At 36.5% G+C, this 21,660-nt stretch overlaps 1 protein-coding gene across 1 annotated transcript in view; it reads left to right on the top strand.

Annotated features, from left to right (window-relative positions):
* The first annotated feature begins 3,983 nt into the window (after positions 1-3,983).
* Positions 3,984-21,660, top strand: part of CCNH (cyclin H) — a 247,853-nt gene continuing 230,176 nt past the window's right edge. The window contains exon 1 of the mRNA XM_070373101.1: positions 3,984-4,061. The gene's annotated coding sequence lies outside the window, so the exon portion shown is untranslated. The remainder of the gene's footprint in view (positions 4,062-21,660) is intronic.

Genomic DNA, 21,660 nt, shown 5'->3' with positions numbered 1-21,660 from the left:
GATACAGAAATCCCTTTTCTGGGAATCTGTCCTACAAAAGCAATGGTATAATAACAGCAGAAAAATGTTTATTTCACTATTTTTTCTGAAACAAAAGCCTACAAATAATGTGGTAATGTAATGTCCAGTAAAACTGAATGGCTGAATAAATTATGCTGTCATATAAAATGACTATTATATAAAAATTAAAAAGATTATGACATGTTTATATATATTAATTTGGAAATGTGTGCATATCATATTCTTAGCTGAAAAAGGCAGTGCATTGAGTTCTAAGAATAGCATGCTGCTGCTGCTGCTGCTGCTAAGTCGCTTCAGTCGTGTCCGACTCTGTGCGACCCCAGAGACGGCAGCCCGCCAGGCTCCTCTGTCCATGGGATTTTCCAGGCAAGAGTACTGGAGTGGGGTGCCATTGCCTTCTCTGAAGAATAGTATATTATGTCTTAAAACTGTATTTACATAAATATATATTAGCAATATATATATATATATGAAAATAGGGGGAAATAAATGCAAAGTTTAAATAGTAATTATTTCTAGAAATTAAATGTGAAGTGAGGAAAAAGGACAGAGGGGAAATCTCGCACTTTACTCATGCATTGCTTTATTATATTTACGTATTTATTTGTGACTGTGTTGGATCTTCGTTGCAGTATGCGGGATCTCTTGCTGTAATGCTTGGGCTTCTCTCCGGTTGCAGTGCGCAGGCTCCAGAGCACATGGACCTGTGGCTGCGGCACGTGGGCTTGGTTTCCCCTGCCTCCCAGGCATGTGGGATCTTAGTCCCTGACCAGGGATCAAAACTATGTCCACTGCACTGGAAGGTGGATTCTTAACCACTGGACCATCAGGGAAGTCCCTACTCATGCATTATTTTAAGGTGATAGAATCAAGAATAACTTCCCCCCAGGGTTTTTTAAGTAAGGAGATATACAGGACACATTAATGAAAGGTCTCAAAGAGATACATGCCAAATAATAGTGATTGCGCCTGGGAGTGGAGGTGGGGAATTGGAGTACAGGATTTTCAATAGAATATTATATACCTGTTTTGTTTAATTTTTTCAACAAATAAAAACCACGTTTTACTTAATACAAAACAAAAATATTATTTCCTAGATCAGCTCTGCTTTTATTTTTAAAACCACTGGATGAACTCATTAGGACCAGGATTACTTCTTTTTGTCTCCAGCAAACCAGCCTTCTTTATCCAGAAGAGATTCAATATGGATACATGCTATCCTCCTTCATAGGCATGAAAACAAATTCAGATTTCACAGTGAACCAAAACAAACAAGAAGCCTCCAAACCACATAATCATTCATTCAGGTACTTATTCATTTAACTAACTTCAAAATAACCAAATAGGAGTACATCAAGCTAAAAAGCTTTTGTACAAAGAAACTATCAGCAAAGGAGAAAAGGCAGTCTGTTGAATGTGAGATAGTATTTGCAAATGATATATCTGATAAAGGGTTAGCATCCAAATATATAAAGAATTCATACAACCTGACTAAAACATGGACAAGAGGACATGAATAGACATTTTTCCAAGGAAAACACACAGATAGCCAACAGACACATTATAACATGCTCAACATCACTAATCAGAGAAATGTGAATCAAAATAATGAGATATCACCTCCCATGTGTCAGAATAACCGTCATCAAAAGACAATAAATGCTGGTGACCTCATAGAGAAAATGTTAATTTCGTGTACTGTTAGTGGGATTGTAAATTGGTGCAGTCACTAAGAAAAATAGTATCAAGGTTCCTCAAAAAACTAAAAATAGAAGTGCCATGTGATCCATCAGTTTCACTTCTGGGTATTTAACTGAAGAAAACAAAAGTACTAATTTAAAAATATATACACATGCCTATGTTCATCTCAGAGTTATTTATGACAGCCAAGATATGGAAGCAACCTAAGTAGCCATCAATAGATGAATGGATAAAGAAGTGGTATATGTATACAATGGAATACTTCTCAACCATTAAAAAGAAAAAAGAAGTCTAGCCATTTGCAACATGGATGGATTTAGAAGGTGTTATACTAACTGCAATGTCAGAAACAGACAAATGGTATATGATTTCACTGAGATGTGAAATCTAAAACAAACAAAAAAATGAACAAAACAAAACAGACTCATAGATTAGGGTTAGTGAACAAATGGGTGGTAGTTGCAGAGGGGGAGGTTGGTGACATAGATGAAGAAGAGGTACAAGCCTCCAGTTATAAAATAAATAAGCCATGGGGATGTAACATATAGCATAAAATATGGTCAAAAATATTGTAATAACTTTGTATGGAGACAGATGGCTACTAGACTTGCTGTGATCACTTTATAATGTATGCAAATGTGAAATCACTATGTAGTACACCTGAAACTAACATGGAGGAAGTCTTCTGTTTCATAGCTTTTAATACTGTCTATATGCTGAAAAATCAACAAGCTCAGATACGCACATGATACCACTCTAATGGCAGAAAGTAAAGAGGAACTAAAGAACTTCTTGATGAGGGTGAAAGAATGAAAAAACTACTTTGAAACTCAACATTAAACTAAGATCATTGCATCTGGTCCCATCACTTCATAGCAAATAAAAGGGGGAAAAGGGGAAGCAGTGAAAGATACTCTTTTCCTGGGCTCCAGAATCACTGCAGATGGTGACTGCAGCCATGAAATTAAAAGACACTTGCTCCGTGGAAGGAAAGCCTTGACAAACCTAGACAGCATATTTAAAAGTAGAGACATCACTTTGCCAACAAAGGTCTGTAGAGTGAAAGCTATGGTTTTTTGAGTAGTCATGTACAAATGTGAGAGTTGGACCATAAAGAAGGCTGAGCACCCAAGAATTGATGCTTTTGAATTGTGATGCTGGAAAAGACTCTTGAGAGATCCTTGGACACTAAGGAGATCAAACCAGCCAATTCTAAAGGAAATCAACCCTGAATATTCATTGGAAGCAATGATGCTGAAGCTGAAGCTCCAGTAATTGGCCACCAGATATAGAGACAACTCATTGGAAAAGACCCTGATGCTGGGAAAGATTGAAGGCAAAAGAAGGGGGTGGCAGAGGATAAGATGGTTTAATAGCATCATGGACTCAATGGACATGAATTTGAGCAAACTCCAGGAGATATTGGAGGTCAGAGGAGCCTGGTATGCTACAGTCCATGGGGGCTGCAAGGAGTCGGACACTACTTACCAACTGAACAATATACTAAAATTTCCAAACTTTTGTTTCTTCAGCCCCCAAACCTTCTCTGCACTTCAGATCTATGTATATAACTATTTATGTGACATCCTCATCTGGATGTTTAATAGCAATGCAAAATTGAGCTTCTAATCTTCACCATCCTTCGTTTACCAACTGTTCCTGAGTTCCTGACACCAAAAAAAAAAACAAAAACAACTCTGCTCCAACCACATCCTTTCCCTGTTTAGGCCTACAAATTGAATGACCCCACCCCCAACGGTGGTGTTAGATTGGAGAGGACGCCTGGACCCAGTAGCCTAGACTTTTCACAGAGGCTGAATTCTGACTTGTCAGGTGTGGAATCTGATATTAATTGCGGAGGAGACCAATAGCCTTTTTGTGGCAACATAATTCAATCAAGCCACATCTTCCCTGGAGTTGTATTTATGTGTTGGGATAAACTATGCCATAATAATACTTCAAAATTCCCTCTGCTTTAGGGTGAAGCTGCCCTGCAAGGGCCTTTGCTCGAAACACACCTGGTTAGTTTCAGCCTCCTCCTTGACTTTGTTTTCGCCACTCTTTTATTGGTTTCATCTGGGAGCATTTTATTAGATCACTAGCACATGACTCCTTGGGTTAGGATTCACTTCCAGAGAATCTAGCCTGTGATGCTACTTTATTTGCACCGACAAACCGTTGCACTTCCTTGAGCTGGGTTGCCTCGTAGGATCCCCACTGCCTTCGGTGGCATTAAGTTTCAACAGAAGCAGAACAAGATTTCTGGCTGAGAGTCTGGAATTACCTCTACTGAATGCTACAATTCATTTCCATTTGGAGATGCAAATATTCCTGTGAAGGTATTTTTGTGCCTTGACATATTCTATCTAAATCCAGTAGTACTGACTTAAAGGAAACTTTATTTTCAAAGGTCACATTAATTTCTCCTGATGTGTTAGGTACAAAATGTCTGAGAAATTCATAGATGGGGCCTTTACTCTTATGCAACCAACTTAAAACAAAAATTTTAATTTTTAAATGTAGTTAGTTAAAAAACGTACAAGGCTGTCTACTGTGACTTTGAAACTGTTGCTCTCTACCAGCAATCAAATATAGGTATCAATAATTTATCTTCTAAAAATAAGTGGTATTGAATAATTGCTCTGTTTTTTAAAAAATTTTATTTTTTAATTGAAGGATAATTGCGTTACAGAATTTTGTTGTTTTCTCTCAAACATCAATATGAATCACCCATAGGTGTACTAAGGCTGTTTTAAGTCACCACATGTCACTCTAAGTTGTACTTCTTAAAAGAACATTCAGATTTCATTCTAATTCAAACTTCAGTTTAAAAAAAAAGCATAATTGGGAATTGAACTGAACTATCTTTAGATTCACTTTCTCAGCTAAGCTGATTTTTTTTCATGTTTTAATTGCTCCCTAATTTCTCTATTATTGCTGCATGTCCTAAAATAAATTTTCCATCTGCTCTTTCCATGTTTGATTGTCATGTTGGTTCTCTTTGAAACTGCTAAACAAGCAGCTTTTCTAATCGCAATTTGTGGCTGTGGTGCTCTTCAGAGCTTGCTCTGCATATAGAAAATGCACTTGCTGTTAAAAAATACAGAATAGATTGAATATAACTTGATAATCCCATTTGTGGATATAGATTGTATTCTGTAGCAGTCTTATTCCCATATTTAGTAAATTCTGGTAAACAATTTCTGGGGAAAAAAGTGATTTAAAGAAAATACCAAACATCTGTGCTTGTTTTCTCCAGATATTTCTCCAACTTTTACTAGGCTCTTAAGTTCTTAGATCAATTTTAAAAGGAATAGTGCATGTTGGCTTATTTAAAAAATATGAGATATTCTATAATTAAGACACTTTTCTTAAAATAAGGAAAGATAAAGAAATATGTTGCTATGTGAATGTGTTTTATATGTCTGAATAACAAACTTACATTAAAGTGATCAGAATAATAGTGAGTTATTTCAGAGACTACTATACAAGATTAAAGGATAGTTAAGTATGAATTTCTTTCCTAACATTATATTGAAAAATACAAATATAATAAAGGAACACACATTCTTCAATGGATAGAATTGAATTACAATTCTACAATTAATAGAAAAATTAATTGTACAATTAATAGAAAAATCCAATAGCTTGATTCTGTGACTTAAGGCCACCCATGGTCAATTGATTAAGCTAATATTTTCATCATTCAGAAATTTATTACAAATATAAAACTGACTCTGCTTTTAGGGCAGTGAAGTAGTAAATTTGGGGAAAGTGATTTGACCACATACTGTGTAAGTCTTAACATCAGTAACTTTTACTGTAGTAAGTCCACTACAAGTAGGTTACAAGTAAGAAAATAAGCAGACTTATACAATGACACATGTTCCCTGGGGGAGAATGGATACGTATATGTATAGCTGAGTCCATTGGCTGTACACCTGAAACTATCACAATTAGCTATACTCCAGTACTCTTGCCTGGAAAACCCCATGGATGGAGGAGCCTGGTAGGCTGCAGTCCATGGAGCCGCTAAGAGTCAGACACGACTGAGCGACTTCACTTTCACTTTTCACTTTCATGCATTGGAGAAGGAAATGGCAACCCACTCCAGTGTTCTTGCCTGGAGGATCCCAGGGACAGGGGAGCCCCGTGGGCTGCGGTCTATGGGGTCACACAGAGTCGGACACGACTGAGGTGACTTAGCAGCAGCAAAACAAAATAAAAAGTTCAAAAATAAGACATATATTTAATGGTATTCATTTCAATGGTTATTTGTGATGGCACAGTGTAAATATTTTGGCTACCCAACATAAAAGGAATGCTTTAATAAATTAGAGTATGTCCATTTATGGACAATAATTTAGCAATTAAAATTCATTTTAGGGGAACATTTGATCTCTTATAAATGCTCACAAAATATAAAATGAAGTTATAAAATAATTCATGTGATTATAATTTATTATATAAATACAGAAAATTGTGGCAGCATTGTACAGAAATGTTAACTGTGATTTTCTCTGTGTTATGAAGTTACTGATGATTTTTATTTTCCCTTTTACATGTATATTTTTTTCAAATTTCCACAAGAGTAATACTATATTTTAGCTAGAGGAAATCTATGAAAATTATACTTTAAGCTTTTTATATTGTAATGCTAAATCACTACTTTATACACATATCAAAGAGATAATTGAGGACTAGCTTAATTAATCTTTAGGACTGGTGAGGAAAGAAAATGTGAGCATGTGACTTTAAGTTGAGCTGAAATATATCGGAAGGAAGTCAGGAGTTCTTAGTATTTCATTTTTTTTAGAGTAGTTTTCAGTATGAAGAGACTGAGAAACGGTTACCTTTTCACCTCTAGTTTTAAACAGAAATGCATGTGTGCAACCTGAATCTATGGGTTGATATTTCTGTACTCTGGGCCTGTCAATCCCTCACCTTTCCAGAACACTACACCAATAAAGTGAATTATTTTCAAGAATAACGAAACAGAGAAAATGTGATCCATAATTGACTTCTTTGTTCTGCCAATTGACTAAGTGACACTTAGTCATCTCTAAGTGCCTGGAGAAAATAAAAGGTATTTCTTTTGTGAACCTGATGAACAATTAGGCAATTGTAAGGCATTGAACGACAAAGTGGAGAATGCAGCGTAATATTGTTTTATGCCTCTTTCCTCCCTTTCTCTTTTTATTTTTGGAGGAAAAAAAATGCTCGAGGCAGATATTTTACTCTCCCTCCTACTCTCTAGCTTTTAAAATAATGATGAACATTTGCTGTGGCTAACATAGAGGGATACAAGCCATGGTTCAAATAGAGAAGTTGTTTTCTAAGTTAACCAGCACACTGCTTAGGAAAAAAAAAAAAATGCTTCCAGGCTTTTAAACTTTGTTCAAAGTTCAGAAGGTCTGATAAGTACTTCCAAATTTCATTCCCTGAAACAACTGCAAGTTTTTCGTGTTGGGGGTTATAGTACACTGCTGTTTGCAGTATTCATTATCTTTCAAACTCTGCTCAGATGGTTATAGGGCATCCTTTCTAAAACTACAAAGGCTTTGAAAGTTGTCAGTTGTAAAGGATTGTCTTTGGTTCATACAAAATAACATGGCTCTCTTTATCAAGTTTATGCTAACAAAAGCTGTATTATGTGGAATCATAGAAAATCATGTACTGGTTTTACTTCATCACTCAATTGATACATTCACATATGCAGGTATACACATATACATATTTATATTTGACATTTATTAAGGGTAGACTTCTCAGTAAAGCAACATGATAGACTGAACACTACAATGTAACTCTTCCTGTTGCAACACAGAAATGCTGGATTAATATAATAAATAGACCACTACAAATACCCTTTTGACACAAATAGACCCATCTCAGAAGCTAGCAGCAAGTGTTAGGCAGCCCACAAAGTGCTGGATATGAAATGTCGGGCAAAGGGGATAACGCTGGGATTCTAACAACCACAGGGACATAGGAGATAGGGCCTTAAGGCTAAATAACCATGCAGGGTAAAAAATATGTACAAATTTCAAATCAGAAAAAAGAAAATAAAATTCCAACAATCCAATAGTAATCTAAAAGGAGCAGAGGAAAAAGAAGCAAATGCAGTAATGTAACATAATAGATGAAAAACTGTAATATAGAAATAAGTTCACATTGCAGTCATAATAAATGTAAACTAATAGAAGACACTCAAAAATAAACTCAGGTGTTAGAATAAAAGAAAATATAGATACCAAAAATGAAAAGAAATCACCATAGAACCAAGTAAAGTATAATTTCCCATAACTGAAGGAAGAGAGTTTCAGAATGAAAAAGACCCCTAAAAACAGAGCAAAATACACCAATGCCAAACTAGATTGTCAGGAAATTTGGGACCACTAGGGGAAAAGAGATGGTAAAAGTTTCCCCCAGAGCAGGTCAGGGAAGATGTCATACAAAGGATCAGAAAGGCAGATCTCAATAGTAACACGGAAGCTAAAAGAAAATGGAGGCTCTGTTCACAGAAGGAAAAAATATATATAAATCATATATCTGATGAGTAAATATCCAGAATATATAAAGAACTACAACTCAACAAGAAGCAGTTCAGTTCAGTCGCTCAGTTGTGTCTGACTCTTTGCGACCCCATGGACTGCAGCACACCAGGCTTCCCTGTCCATCACCAACTCCCGGAGCTTACTCAAACAAAAAATAAAGAACTTGAATAAAGGACATTTCTCCAAAGACGATAAACAAATGGCTAATAAGCATGTAAAAAGATGCTCAGTTATCACAAACTGTTAGAGAATAGCAAATCAAAACCACAATGACATACCGCTATACACCCATTAGGATGGTCACTATAGAAAAAAACAACAGAAATAAACTAGTGATGATGTAGAGAAATTGGAACCCTGGTGCACTGTTACTGGAAATGAAAAATGGTGCAACTGCTATGGGTAACAGTATTGAGGCTCTTCAAAAAATTAAAAATAGGGTTACCATATGATCCAGTAATCCCACCTGTGGGTATATCTATCCAAAACAACTGAAAGCAAAGTCTCAAAGTTATTTGTACACCATATCTATAATAGCATTATTCACAGAAGCCAAGAGGTGAAAACAATACAATTTCTATCAGTGGATGAATATATAAAGAAAATATGTGTTCAGTCACTAAATTGTGTCTGACCTTTTGCAACCCCATGGACTGCAGTATTCCAGGTTCCTCTGTCCTACACTATCTCTCTGCTGCTGCTGCTAAGTTGCATCAGTTGTGTCCGACTCTGTGTGACCCCATAGATGGCAGCCCAACAGGCTCCTCTGTTCCTGGGATTCTCCAGGCAGCAATACTGGAGTGGGTTGCCATTTCCTTCTCCAATACATGAAACTGAAAAGTGAAAGTGAAGTTGCTCAGTCGTGTCCGACTCTTAGCGACCCCATGGACTGTAGCCCAACAGGCTCCTCCATCCATGGGATTCTCCAGGCAAGAGTACTGGAGTGGGTTATCTCCCTACACTAGCTCAAATTCATGTCCATTGAGCTGGTGCTGCTATCTAACCATCTCATCCTCCGTGCCCCTTTCTCTAACAGAATATTATTCAGCCAAAAAAGACATCACAAGAAAAACTTTCTGAACTATCAAAGTAATAGATTTTTTCCCCAGAGAATGTTAGTCATCCTTGGAACCAAAAATTGGGGTAGGTTTTTATGAGAAGGAAAGCAAAAGGGAGTGGTAGTACTGCAAGGGAAAAAGGTGTAGAGGGTGTAGAGGAACAGGTTTCAGAATGCCAGAAATGAAAACCACCTTAGGCTTAGTTGCTCAGTAAATGCCAATTGACCTGGGACTTTTTAAACTTTAAATGTATTTAGTTTCAATTGGAGGATAATCGCTTTACAATATTGTGTCGGTTTCTGCCATGCATCAGTATGAATCAGCCATAGGTATAGTATGTCCCCTCCCTCTTGAACCTCCCTCCCATCTTCCTCCCCCCCTGACGCCTCTAGGTTGTCACAGGGCACCAACTTTTTAATGAAAGTCAAAGAGGATGGCTCTGGAGGAATGGCTCTCCCCCTGCCCCTGCCTTCCTCACTCATTAATCACACACTGGGCAAGAATTGGCAGATTCACATTGTTGGGGTTTTTTGGAGTATAGTTGATTTATGATGTTCTGGTGTTGTGTTAGTTTTTTGTGAATGGTAAAGAAAATAACAGTATTTTAACACTGACTCTTTCTGGGACAAGTCAAAAGTTGCCATTGAAGAAGTCCAAGCTCTCAGCTCATTGTAACAGGAATGAGGCTGGGGATTATATTAATCTTGAGTTTTTGGAATTACCAAAAAGGAAGTAGAGCAAGGGAAACATGAAAGGAAAGATATGCTTAGAAATACTTGCAATATTTGATTTGAATAATCCACAGATATGAGTTTATTTTCTGCCCCTGAAACTGGTAAAGTGGAGGTCTTGTTTATATATAGCACAAGTATATTCAAGTCACAGTATAAATGTTTCTTCTTTAATTCAGTTCAGTCGCTCAGTTGTGTCCGACTCGTTTCGACCCCATGGACTGCAGCACGCCAGGCCTCCCTGTCCATCACCAACTCCCGAGTTTACTCAAACTCACGTCCATCGAGTCGGTGATGCCATCCAATCATCTCTTCCTCTGTTGTCCCCTTCTCCTCCTGCCTTCAATCTTTCCCAGCATCAGTGTCTTTTCCAGTGAGTCATTTCTTCACATCAGGTGGCCAAAGTATTAGAGTTTCAGCTTCAGCATCAAATCTCCTTAGTAACATCAAATATAAGGTAAGCTAGAAGCTTATCTATAGACAGAATATGAAGCTTTTGTCTGGCTACCTCTCCTACTACCTAAACAGTCACACAGTACTTTAATGGCAGGTTTGGTAAGGCAGGACCAATTCCAATGTTTAAAAATGCTTGACGAAGGCCTGTATACTTAATAATTCCTTCTGTGAAACTGCTTACTTATAGAGATAGGTCTGGATTCACAGTTGAGAGGATTGCATAGTCGATAAAAGGAGGAAGGATATTTATTTTGCCACTTAAATTAGCATTTTAGACCTATATGGAGCCCTTATTTTTTCTCATTTGTAATTAGTAGAGTTTTTTTTTTTTAAGATCTGGCATTTTCCATTAAATTTTGGATCCAATTGTCAAGTTAGTTTGAAATCAGACCCCAAATAGATAACAGACATATTTTTAGTTTTTACCATGACCAAGTTTACTAAATATTGTTTACAATAATCTCAGATAATCTTTCTAGCTCAAAATAGAGTATTGAAAATAAAAAAAAACTCATCTCTGCTTATTTTGATTTTGGTTCCATGTGAAAGGAAAAAAAAATGCCTACTTTTAAATTTAAAAAGGAACTTTGTTTTCTGTTACTCAGCCTTAAAATCTTAAAAAATGTGTGGTTCATCTGCCTGAGCAGTGTACACAAGACCAATTTACAGTAGGGCCATGGAGTGCTGATGAAAATCATACTTGCTCTTTCCACTGGGCATCACATTGCATCTGTTTTTGTGATAGCATTGGATTCAGAAATTAAGCACAGCAGGAAGGAAGATCTTGCATAGCTTCAAAATATATTGCATGTCTTGACATTATAGTCTGCTTTTAGAGGGGAAGGTGGGAGGCTGAAAAATCTCTCTACTGTACTCAGGGAAAGTTAAACAAGGGGAAAATAATATGTTTCTCCTTCTAAAGAACATTCATTCCCAGAGCTTACCAGCAGCTAGGCCTGGAATGTCATTCTGATTGGAACACGTATCACAAGATTATTTCCAGTGTCACAAACAACCAAACTTCCCTGATTCCAGAAAACGTAACCTCTACTTTGAAAAATGTATGCTGTAAGGATATATAACACATATACAACGCATAAAAAACAAAGCGTACATCTCTGAAGTAACGCAGAATAAGCACTCATGTCACTGTCAGGCAGACCAAAAATTAGAATATTGCCAGCAACTCAGAAACATCCTCATGCCTCTTCTAACTTAAATGTGTCCCTAAACACTGCAGGTTAGTATTGCATATTTATTGAATTCTTTACAGATAAACTCTTAGGGTATCTATTATTTCATTTTTGATTTCCTTTGCCCCACATTATGTTTGTGAGATTTTTTCACATGTGAGTGTAGGTATAAATTCCTTCATTTTTGTTGCTCTATAGTGGTCCATTGAACAAATGCACACTATTTATCCTGTCTTCTGCTGATGGGCATTTGGGTTGGTTCTCACTCTTGGATATTATGAATAATGTTGCTGTGAATATTGATATATACCTCTTTTGATGCATGTGCACATATGCTTTTTTTTAACATATCTTAAATCTGAGTTTTATTTTTTCACTTTGTTTTTATTATTTTGTTTTATTGTTATAGAGATTGAAAACTAAGATTTGGGGGAATATGAATACATAAAAGTCTTTGATGCAATGTATACATTTAATGTTATATTTTTTCTACCAAAATCTAAATTTATTTAATATTTATATCTTCCTCCAAAATAAAACAAGGAACTCTGTCCCTTGATCTAGCCCTAAAGACTTTCCTACTATTTTTCTAATGTCTGAAATTTTATTCCCACTTATTTTTTTAATAGTCCTTTTACTTATTTGACTGTGCTGGGTCTTCATTGCTGTGTGGGATTCTCTTGTTGCTGAGTGCAGGCTCTAGAGTGTCTGGGCTTCAGTCGCAGAAGCAGGTGGGCCCAGTGGTCGTGGTGCACAGGCTTAGTTGTCCCGTGGCACGTGGAATCTGCCAGGACCGGAGATGGAACCTATGTCTCCTGCATTGGCGGGCAGATTCTTTACCACAGAGCCACCAGGGAAGCTTCCCACATATTTCTAACCTGATACAAATGAACTGTTTACACACTGTTTAACTAGAATTTCCAACATATCTTATAATTACTTTCATCACTTTAAGAATACATTCCATTCCTTTCTATGCCTTTCTTCTCCCTGAAGTATATGCATTACTAATTCTTACAGGGAGTACCTCTTGGTGGAAAACTCTTGTAAATGTACTTTGATATATCTAGGAATGAAATTGCTAGATCACGTAGAAGGTTCAGCTTCAAAAGATAATTTTATAAGATTGTCCATTGTGTTCAAAGACATTTGTACTTCACCAGCAGGGTGTGAGAATTCCTATTGCTTAATTTACTTGGTACTCACCAGTACTCAATGACCTCAGTCTTTTTCGGTTTACTTGAGTTTCTCTGATCATTGATGATGCTGGGCATTTTTTTCATGTTTATCTGTCAGGTAGATACCCTTTATTGCTCTTTTTTATCTTGAATTATTTATCTTTCTGGAAAACTTTTTACATCTTCAAGACACAAGCCCTTTGACTGTGATGTGTGCAGTCAAATGTTCTACGTCTGCTTTGACTATTATAATGTGGTGAATGTATACTCCCACTCCAGGGATTGCACTTTCACCCTCTTAAAAATGTCTTTTGATTAATAAATATTCTTAATTTTAATACAATACAGACTCCCAAGCATTTTACTTTATGGTCGGCACTTTTCATGTTTCATTTAAGAAATCCTTCACTACCCCAGTGTCATGATGACACGCCTCTGGGTTTTTGTCTGTACTCTTTATGATGTTGGCTTTCACATTTGGATGTGACCTGGAATTAAATTGTGTCTATGGAATCAAGTGAGGTCAAGCTTCATTTTTCTCCACATGGATTTCCAATTACTCAGACCATTGGTAGTCAAAAAGACCACCCTATACCTACTGCTCTGGAGAATCACCTTCTCAAAAAATAAATTGTCATAGGATATCATGAATCTATTTAACTCTTGATTATTTTCATGAATTATTGTCTATCTTTTTGTCAGTAACACACTGTATTAATTACTGCAACTTTTTGGTAAGTTTTTATATTTGCAGAGTAAATCATCAATCTTTTCTTCAGATTGTCTAGGTTATTACTGGCCTTTATCATTACCATAGGTTTTTTATTAATTGAAGTATACTTGACATATTAGTTTCAGGTATACAATATAGTTATTTGACATTTATATACATTGCAAGTTGATCACCATGAAAAGTCTGGTAACTATCTGTAACCATATAAAGTTATTGCAATACTCTTGACTATATTCCCTATACTATACATTACATCCCTGTGACTTATTCATTTTATAATTGGAAACTTGTACCTCTTAATCCTCTTTATCTATTTTGCCTAACGCCCAGTCTCTTCCCTCTGGTGACCACCAGTTTGTCTTCTGTATCCGAGTCTACTTCTGTTTTGTTTGTTCAATTGTTTTGTATTTTAGATTCTACGTATAAGTGAAATCACTTCTGTGTCTTTCTCTGTCTGACTTATTTTGCTGAGCATAATACCCTTTCTGAGTCTATCCATGTTGTCCTAAATAGCAGGATTTCCTTTTTATGGCTGAGTCTTCTTTATTCTCCATTACTCACTTCTTCTTCATCTGTTCATCTATTAAAGGACACTTAGGTTGCTTTCATATCTTGACTATTGTAAATAATTCTGCAGTGAACATAGGAGTGCATACTTCTTTTCAAATTAGTGTTTTCATTTTCTTCAGAGAAATACCCAAAAGAACTGCTAGATTGTATTGTAGTTCCATTTCTTATTTTTTGAGAAATTTCCATACTGTTTTCTGTAGTGACTTTACCAAGTTATGTTCCTATCAGCAGGGTATGAGGGTTCTCTTCTCTCCACATCTTCACCAATACTTGTTATTTGATGTCTGGTAATAACCATTGTGACAGGTATGAGAGGATATCTTATTATGGTTTTGAGTTGCATTTCCCTGATGATTAATGATGATGAGCATCTTTTCATGGATCTGTTGGACAGTGCATATTTTCCTGGGGAAAATAAATACTCAGTTCTTCTGCCCATCTTAAATTGGATTCTTGTGGTTTTTTAATATTGAGTTGTATGTGTTTCTTACATATCTTGGATAGTAACACCGTATTGGATAAACCATTTGCAAATATCTTTTCCTATTCAGTATTTTGCCTTTTCACTTTTTATGGTTTCCTTTGCTGTACAAAATCTTTTTAGTTTGATGCAGTCCAATGCAGTTTTTTAGCTTTTGTTGTCCTTGCTTGAGGAGACAGATGCAGAGAAACCAATATTGCCAAGACCAGTGTCAAAGAGCTATTCCCTGTGTTTTCTTCCAGGAGTGTTACGGTTTGGGGTCTTACATTTAAGTCTTTGATCCATTTTGAGTTGTTTTTTTTTTTTTTGGTATGGTATTAAAAATGTTCTAGTTTGATTTTCTGCATTTAGTTGTCCAGTTTTCCAAACTCTTTATTAAGGAGACTGTCTTCTCCGCACGTACAGTCTTGACTCTTGCTTCATCAATTAATTTGGGCTTCCCAGGTGGTGCTAGGGATGAAGAACCCACCTGCCAACACGGGAGATGTGAGATGCTGGTTTGATCCCTGGGTCAGGAAGATGGGAGAAGGCATGGCAACCCACTTCAATATTCTTGCCTAGAGAATCCCATGGACAGAAGAGCCTGGAGGGCTATGGTCCACAGAGTTACAAAGAGTTGGACATGGTTGAAGTGACCTGTCATGCATGTGTGGGCTTACTTTTGGACATTATAGTATATTCTACTGATCTATATATCAGATATATATCATGTATATATAATATGTATCTGATATATATATCATATATATGATTTATGGTTACCTTGAGGTTTATATATAACAGCTTATTTATTATAGCTGTCTATTTTGACTTGATGGTTGCCAAGTTTGAGCACATTTTAAAAATACTATATTTTTACTGCTCTACTCACCCACATAATTTACATCTTTTTATTTTGTGTATAACTTAACTAATTAATTAGATATGATGTACTTTTTTCTTTTAACCTGGTTTAATAGGTGATTGATCTATTACTTTTTTTTATGTTTGCCTCTACTACTACTAAGATTTTTTTCTTTCATAATTTTCTTGTTTCTAGTTATGGGATTTTCTATTCCATTTAAAGGAGGTCCTTTAACATTTTTTGTAAGATCAGTTTAGTGGTAATTAACTCTTAGTTTTTGCTTATCTGGGAAACTATCTGCCCTTCAATTTTAAGAGACAAACTTTCTGGGTAGAGTATTCTTGGTAAGCTTTTGTTTCTTTTCAGTATTTTAAAATATCATTCCAGTCCATTTTAGCCTGTAAAGTCTGCTGAAAAAGAAGCTAATAGTCTTTCTTATATGGGTTTTCCATATATGTAAGTGATGAAAGTGAAAGAGGAGAGTGAAAAAGCTGGCTTAAAACCCAACATTCAAAAAACTAAGATCATAGCATCCAGTCCCATCACTCCATGGCAAATAGATGGAGAAACAATGAGAACAGTGACAGATTTTATTTTCTTGGCCTCCAAAATCACTGCAGATGGTAACTGCAGCCATGAAATTAAAAGATGCTTGCTCCTTGGAAGAAAAGCTACGACAATCCTTAAAGTGAAAAAGTGAAAGTGAAGTCACTCTGTCGTGTCCGACTCTTTGCGACCCCTTGGACTGTAGCCCACCAGGCTCCTCCGTCCATGGGATTTTCCAGGCAAGAATACTGGAGTGAGTTACCATTTCCTTCTCCAGGAGATCTCCCGACTCAGGGATTGAACCCAGGTCTCCCGCATTGTAGGCAGACGCTTTACCATTTGAGGCACCAGGGAAGTAAAACCTAGACAGCATATTAAAAAGCAGAGACATTACTTTGCCAATAAAGATCCTCTAGTCAAAGCTATGGTTTTTCCAATAGTCATGTATGGATGTGAGTGTTGGACTATAAAGAAAGCTGAGCGCCGAAGAATTGATGCTTTTGAACTGTGGTACTGGAGAAGACTCTTGAGAGTCCCTTGGACTGCAAGGAGATCAAACCAGTCCATCCTAAAGGAAATCAGTCCTGAATATTCATTGGAAGGACTGATGCTGAAGCTGAAATTCCAATACTTTGGCCAGCTGATGCGAAGAAGTGACTCATTGGAAAAGACCCTGATGCTGGAAAAGATTGAAGGCAGGAGGAGAAGGGGATGACAGAGATTGTTGGATGGCATCACTGACTCGATGGACATGAGTTTGAGCAAGCTCCAAGAGTTGGTGATGGACAGGGAACCCTGGTGTGCTGCAGTCCATGAGGTTGCAAAGAGTTGGAGACTACTGAGAGACTGAACTGAACTTATATGTAATTAGTTTCTTTTTCTTTCTGCTTTTTATATTGTTTCTAACTTCTGACCTTTTGATTATAATGCATCTTGGTGTGGGTCTCTTTGGGTTTATCTTGTTTGGGCTTGAATGTCTTGTTTCCATCACCAGAATGGTAGAGGAGTTTTCAGCCATCAGCCATTCTTCAAACAGGTTTTCTGTCCCTTTCTTTTTCTCTTCTCCATTTGGGATGCCTATAACATGAATGTTAGTTTCCTTGATGTTTTCCCAGAGGTATCTTAAACTATATTCATTTTTCTTTATTCTGTTTTCTTCTTGCTGTTTCAGTTGAGTAATTTCCACTACCCTGTCATAGAGATTACTGCTCTGTTCTGCATCCCCTCGTCTGTTGTTGAGTTCCTCTAGTGCATTTCTCTTGTCAGTAATTCTATTCTTCAGTTTGGTTCTTTTTCATATTTGCTATCCCTTTGTTGAAGTTCTCACTGAGTTCATCCATTCTTTTCTTGAGTTTGAGGAGCATATTTATGACTATTACTTTGATTTCTTTAACTGGTAAGTTGCTTATCTCTGATTTTAGTTCTTTTTCTGAAGTTTTATCTTTTATTTTGAAAGTATTACCTTTCACCTCATTTTGCCTAACCCTCTGTGTTTCTATGCCTTAAAGGTATCAGCAAAGTCTCCATATATCAAAAGAGTGATACCTTTACTATATTGAGTTTTTCAATCTACAACCCTGAACATTTCATTTACTCACGTCTTCTTAGTTCTGTCAATAATATTTTGTAGTTTTCACTAAAAGGGTTTTACATAGCTTCATTTATATTTATTCTTAGGTATTTTTATGCCATTATAGGTGGTTCAGTTCAGTTCAGTTGCTCAGTCATGTCCAACTCTTTGCAACCCCATGAATCACAGCACGCCAGGCCTCCCTGTCCATCACCAACTTCCGGAGGTCACTCAGACTCACGTCCATCGAATCGGTGATGCCATCCAGCCATCTCATCCTCTGTGGTCCCTTTTCCCCCTGCCCCAATCCCTCCCAGCATCAGAGTCTTTTCCAATGAGTCAACTCTTCACATGAGGTAGCCAAAGTACTGGAGTTTCGGCTTTAGCATCATTCCTTCCAATGAACATCCAGGACTGATCTCCTTTAGAATGGACTGGTTGGATCTCCTTGCAGTCCAAGGGACTCTCAAGAGTCTTCTCCATCACCACAGTTCAAAAGCATCAATTCTTCAGTGCTCAGCTGTCTTCACAGTCCAACTCTCACACCCATACATGACTAATGGAAAAACCATAGCCTTGACTAGATGGACCTTTGTTGGCAAAGTAATATCTCTGCTTTTCAATAAGCTATCTAGGTTGGTCATAACTTTCCTTCCAAGGAGTAAGTGTCTTTTAATTTCATGGCTGCAGTCACCATCTGCAGTGATTTTGGAACCCCAAAAAATAAAATCGGACACTGTTTCCACTGTTTCTCCATCTATTTCCCATGAAGTGATGGGACCAGACGCCATGATCTTAGTTTTCTGAATGTTGAGTTTTAAGTCAACTTTTTCACTCTCCTCTTTCACTTTCATCAAGAGGCTCTTTAGTTCCTCTTCACTTTCTGCCATAAGGGTTGTGTCATCTGCATATCTGAGATTATTGATAGTTCTCCCGGCAATCTTGATTCCAGCTTGTGCTTCTTCCAGCCCAGCGTTTCTCATGATATACTCTGCATAGAAGTTAAATAAGCAGGGTGACAATATACGCCTTGACGTACTCCTTTTCTTATTTGGAACTAGTATGTTGTTTTATAGCTTAGACATATACAATCTCAGAATTTCAAAGCACTTAACATAAATCATTGTATGATATTTATACTCAAATTACTTTGGCTAAAATAGGTAAGTAGTGAATATTATTCTTATTCAAATAGAATGAGATCTGTAGAGTTACAGATAATTTTAACTAGAAGAGTAAAACATGTTGAACTTTAACGTTGACTGTTAATCTTTGTTTATTAAATCATCTAGTTTTTCTCCAATTATGTACATACAAACTTCATCTGTACTTCTCTGCAGCATGCTCACTCACTGAAAAAAATGATAAGTTTCATGAAAAGTACATGACATTTCCATATACATACGGTTGTGGAAGGTGTAACATGGTACATTGTTTTCAGCTTGCACTATAATTAACATAAATTGGCAGATTAAATATTAAATATAGAAAACACTATATGGTACAACTTAGCTAAATAGTGAATTAAAATCATGAATTTTTAGCAGACCCATGTAGCAGTATGTTAGAAACAAATTCTTTGCTTAACTGTTTAAATTCTTCTTAAAGAGACAGTGAAACAGAAATAGCTATCCTGTTTTTTTTAATTTAATAATGCTAGTAAAGAGGACTTTGTAGAAAGGAAGACTGTTTCTTATTAGACTAGTTGAGAGGTTAGTATCAAACAATCTAAGATTATACATTTTGAGGGGGGAAGAATAAATACTTACTGATTTTGCATACATTAGGTCAACTTATGTAAGATTTGAATAGAAAAAGATCGTGGCAAAACCATGGTTGTATGAAAACTATCATTAATGTATATAATGTGTATAAGGTATATACCAAGAAACTCTGTCACTATGGCTGGGTCTAGGCTCTTTAGATGTTCAGAAATCATTATGAACTGAGATGTACAGAAAGGGATAGACTTTCTATGATCTCTCAGTTTGTCTCCAGCAAATGTTATTTGACGTATTTGATGACAGGCTGCAGTATATTATGGCCAATAGCATAGAATACTTGTAGTGGTGCTAGTATTTATTCCATCTTAATGAGACTGCCTTTTTACCACATGCAGACTTGGTCTGACTGTCTGTTTCCTCAGATAGCTTTGCCACCTTAAGTGGAAAGATCAGTTGGTCAGAATGTAGAGCCATAATGAAAACTAAAGCAAAATGTTGAAAGGGATAAATAAAAAGCAACAACAACTCTCTTGAATAATTTTACCCCTTTTAGAGGATAAGAATACTTTTTTATAATTTTATTTTATTCATTTCTTCCATGTAATTGTAGTTTATATAAAACATCTTTGAGAAACTTCTATGCAGCATATAAATATCTACATCTTTACTTCATTTACATCATAGAAAGACTTTCTATGCATCAAATAAGCTGGACACACTTCCCCTCCCTTGCCTAGACCGTGTATTGTGAGTGAATCACGTAAGTAGTTTATGTAGTTCAGGGATCTTTTTTTTATATATATAAACTATTGGTTTGCTCATGTCCACTACTAGCAAAAAAGGTTTTACTGGCAAAATTGTAATTCCCTTTGACCTTCTCTGATTGTGCTTGGCACATGACAGTATTGTTGTCCGGTATCTCATTTACAAATAATATAATCAAGTGCATCATGGGTCTTCTAAAACACTGATGATGTATCTGTACTGTGAGCTGCTCTAATAATGGATAAGCTTCGTTATTCTAAGCTCCAAACACACTCATCACAGGAAGATTCTGCAGTATGTCTTGTGTATGTGTACTTGCATTTTGCATCTGAACATGTATATAAGAATTTATGAGCTTTGATTGACAGTTGGGCCCAAATTAGGCTTTTAATTATACTGACTCTTTTTTAAAAAAATCAGGGACCTACCAGGATAGGGAAAAGTAATTGTGATGCTGAGGATGCCCATGCATCCTCAGAATGAAGAAAAGAAATAGGATTTGGGAAACCCCTCTTTAACCACTCTGTTAAGTTGAAATGTATTTAGTTTGTATTCCACGCCCCTCAAAAAATGATGAAATGTGAGACTGCAGAACACTCTCTAGACAAGGAATACAAGAACTGCTTCTAATGTTTTGGGGTTTGGGGGATTTTTTTTTTGCTTGCTTTCTTCCTTCCTTTCTCCCTCCTTCTCTCCCATCTTTCCTTCCTTTTCCCTTCTGTCCTCTGGTTTGTATTTGTTTTGAGAGTCCGAAATCTGAATTGGAGGTTAAAAAACATCCACTGAAGGGACCACTGCATCTGTACCACAGTCTAAAACATTAATACACTTTGAGCTGAGTCTGTGACAAATCAGCATTATTCACATTTCAAAGTCAACTTTAATATCCCATTCCAGACCAGATCTTAGTGGTCCTGAGCATAATTAAATTAGTTTCAGAGATTGTGGTCCCAACATGTAATTTCAAGTATCTCTCTGTGCCATTTACCCAGAGGCTGTGATTTGAGCTACTTCTAGGACCCTTTGAGGACAGTATGTTGCCTGTGTCTAGTGATTCTGTAGTTACGTTTCTCTAATTTCCAATTCACCTCCTATATGACTGAGTGGAGAGGATTTTACCATACATCAGCACTGAAGCATGACACCAAAGACCTCACACATGTGCCAACCTATCTTTGCCTACTCTGCTGGCAAGTCCTATTTGAAAATACTTTTCTTCTGATGATTTTAACTCAAAACTGGAAAATATTTAAACGTATATACTTTTATTCTTACCTTAAACTCTCCTGCCAAATTCTGATTGCAATCTCAGATTTAAAGAACAAATAACTCAAAAGGAAGCACAGGGTATGTTACTGTTGAAGAGCTAGCTCTGTGTGACATTTACCAGAAGGAAAAGATTTAACTCACAAAAATGTTTGAGTAAGAAAATTTTAGATTAGTAATAAAACAGAATTTCCATATTTACTGTCATCATATTTTGAGTAAATAATGATTTAATGAAAGAACTCAAAGTGTGCTATACAAATACC

This window comes from Bos mutus, chromosome 7, assembly GCF_027580195.1.
Source record: "Bos mutus isolate GX-2022 chromosome 7, NWIPB_WYAK_1.1, whole genome shotgun sequence".
Taxonomy (NCBI): domain Eukaryota; kingdom Metazoa; phylum Chordata; class Mammalia; order Artiodactyla; family Bovidae; genus Bos; species Bos mutus.
Note: the sequence above shows the minus strand (reverse complement) of the source record. Positions and strands in the feature narration are given on the sequence as shown.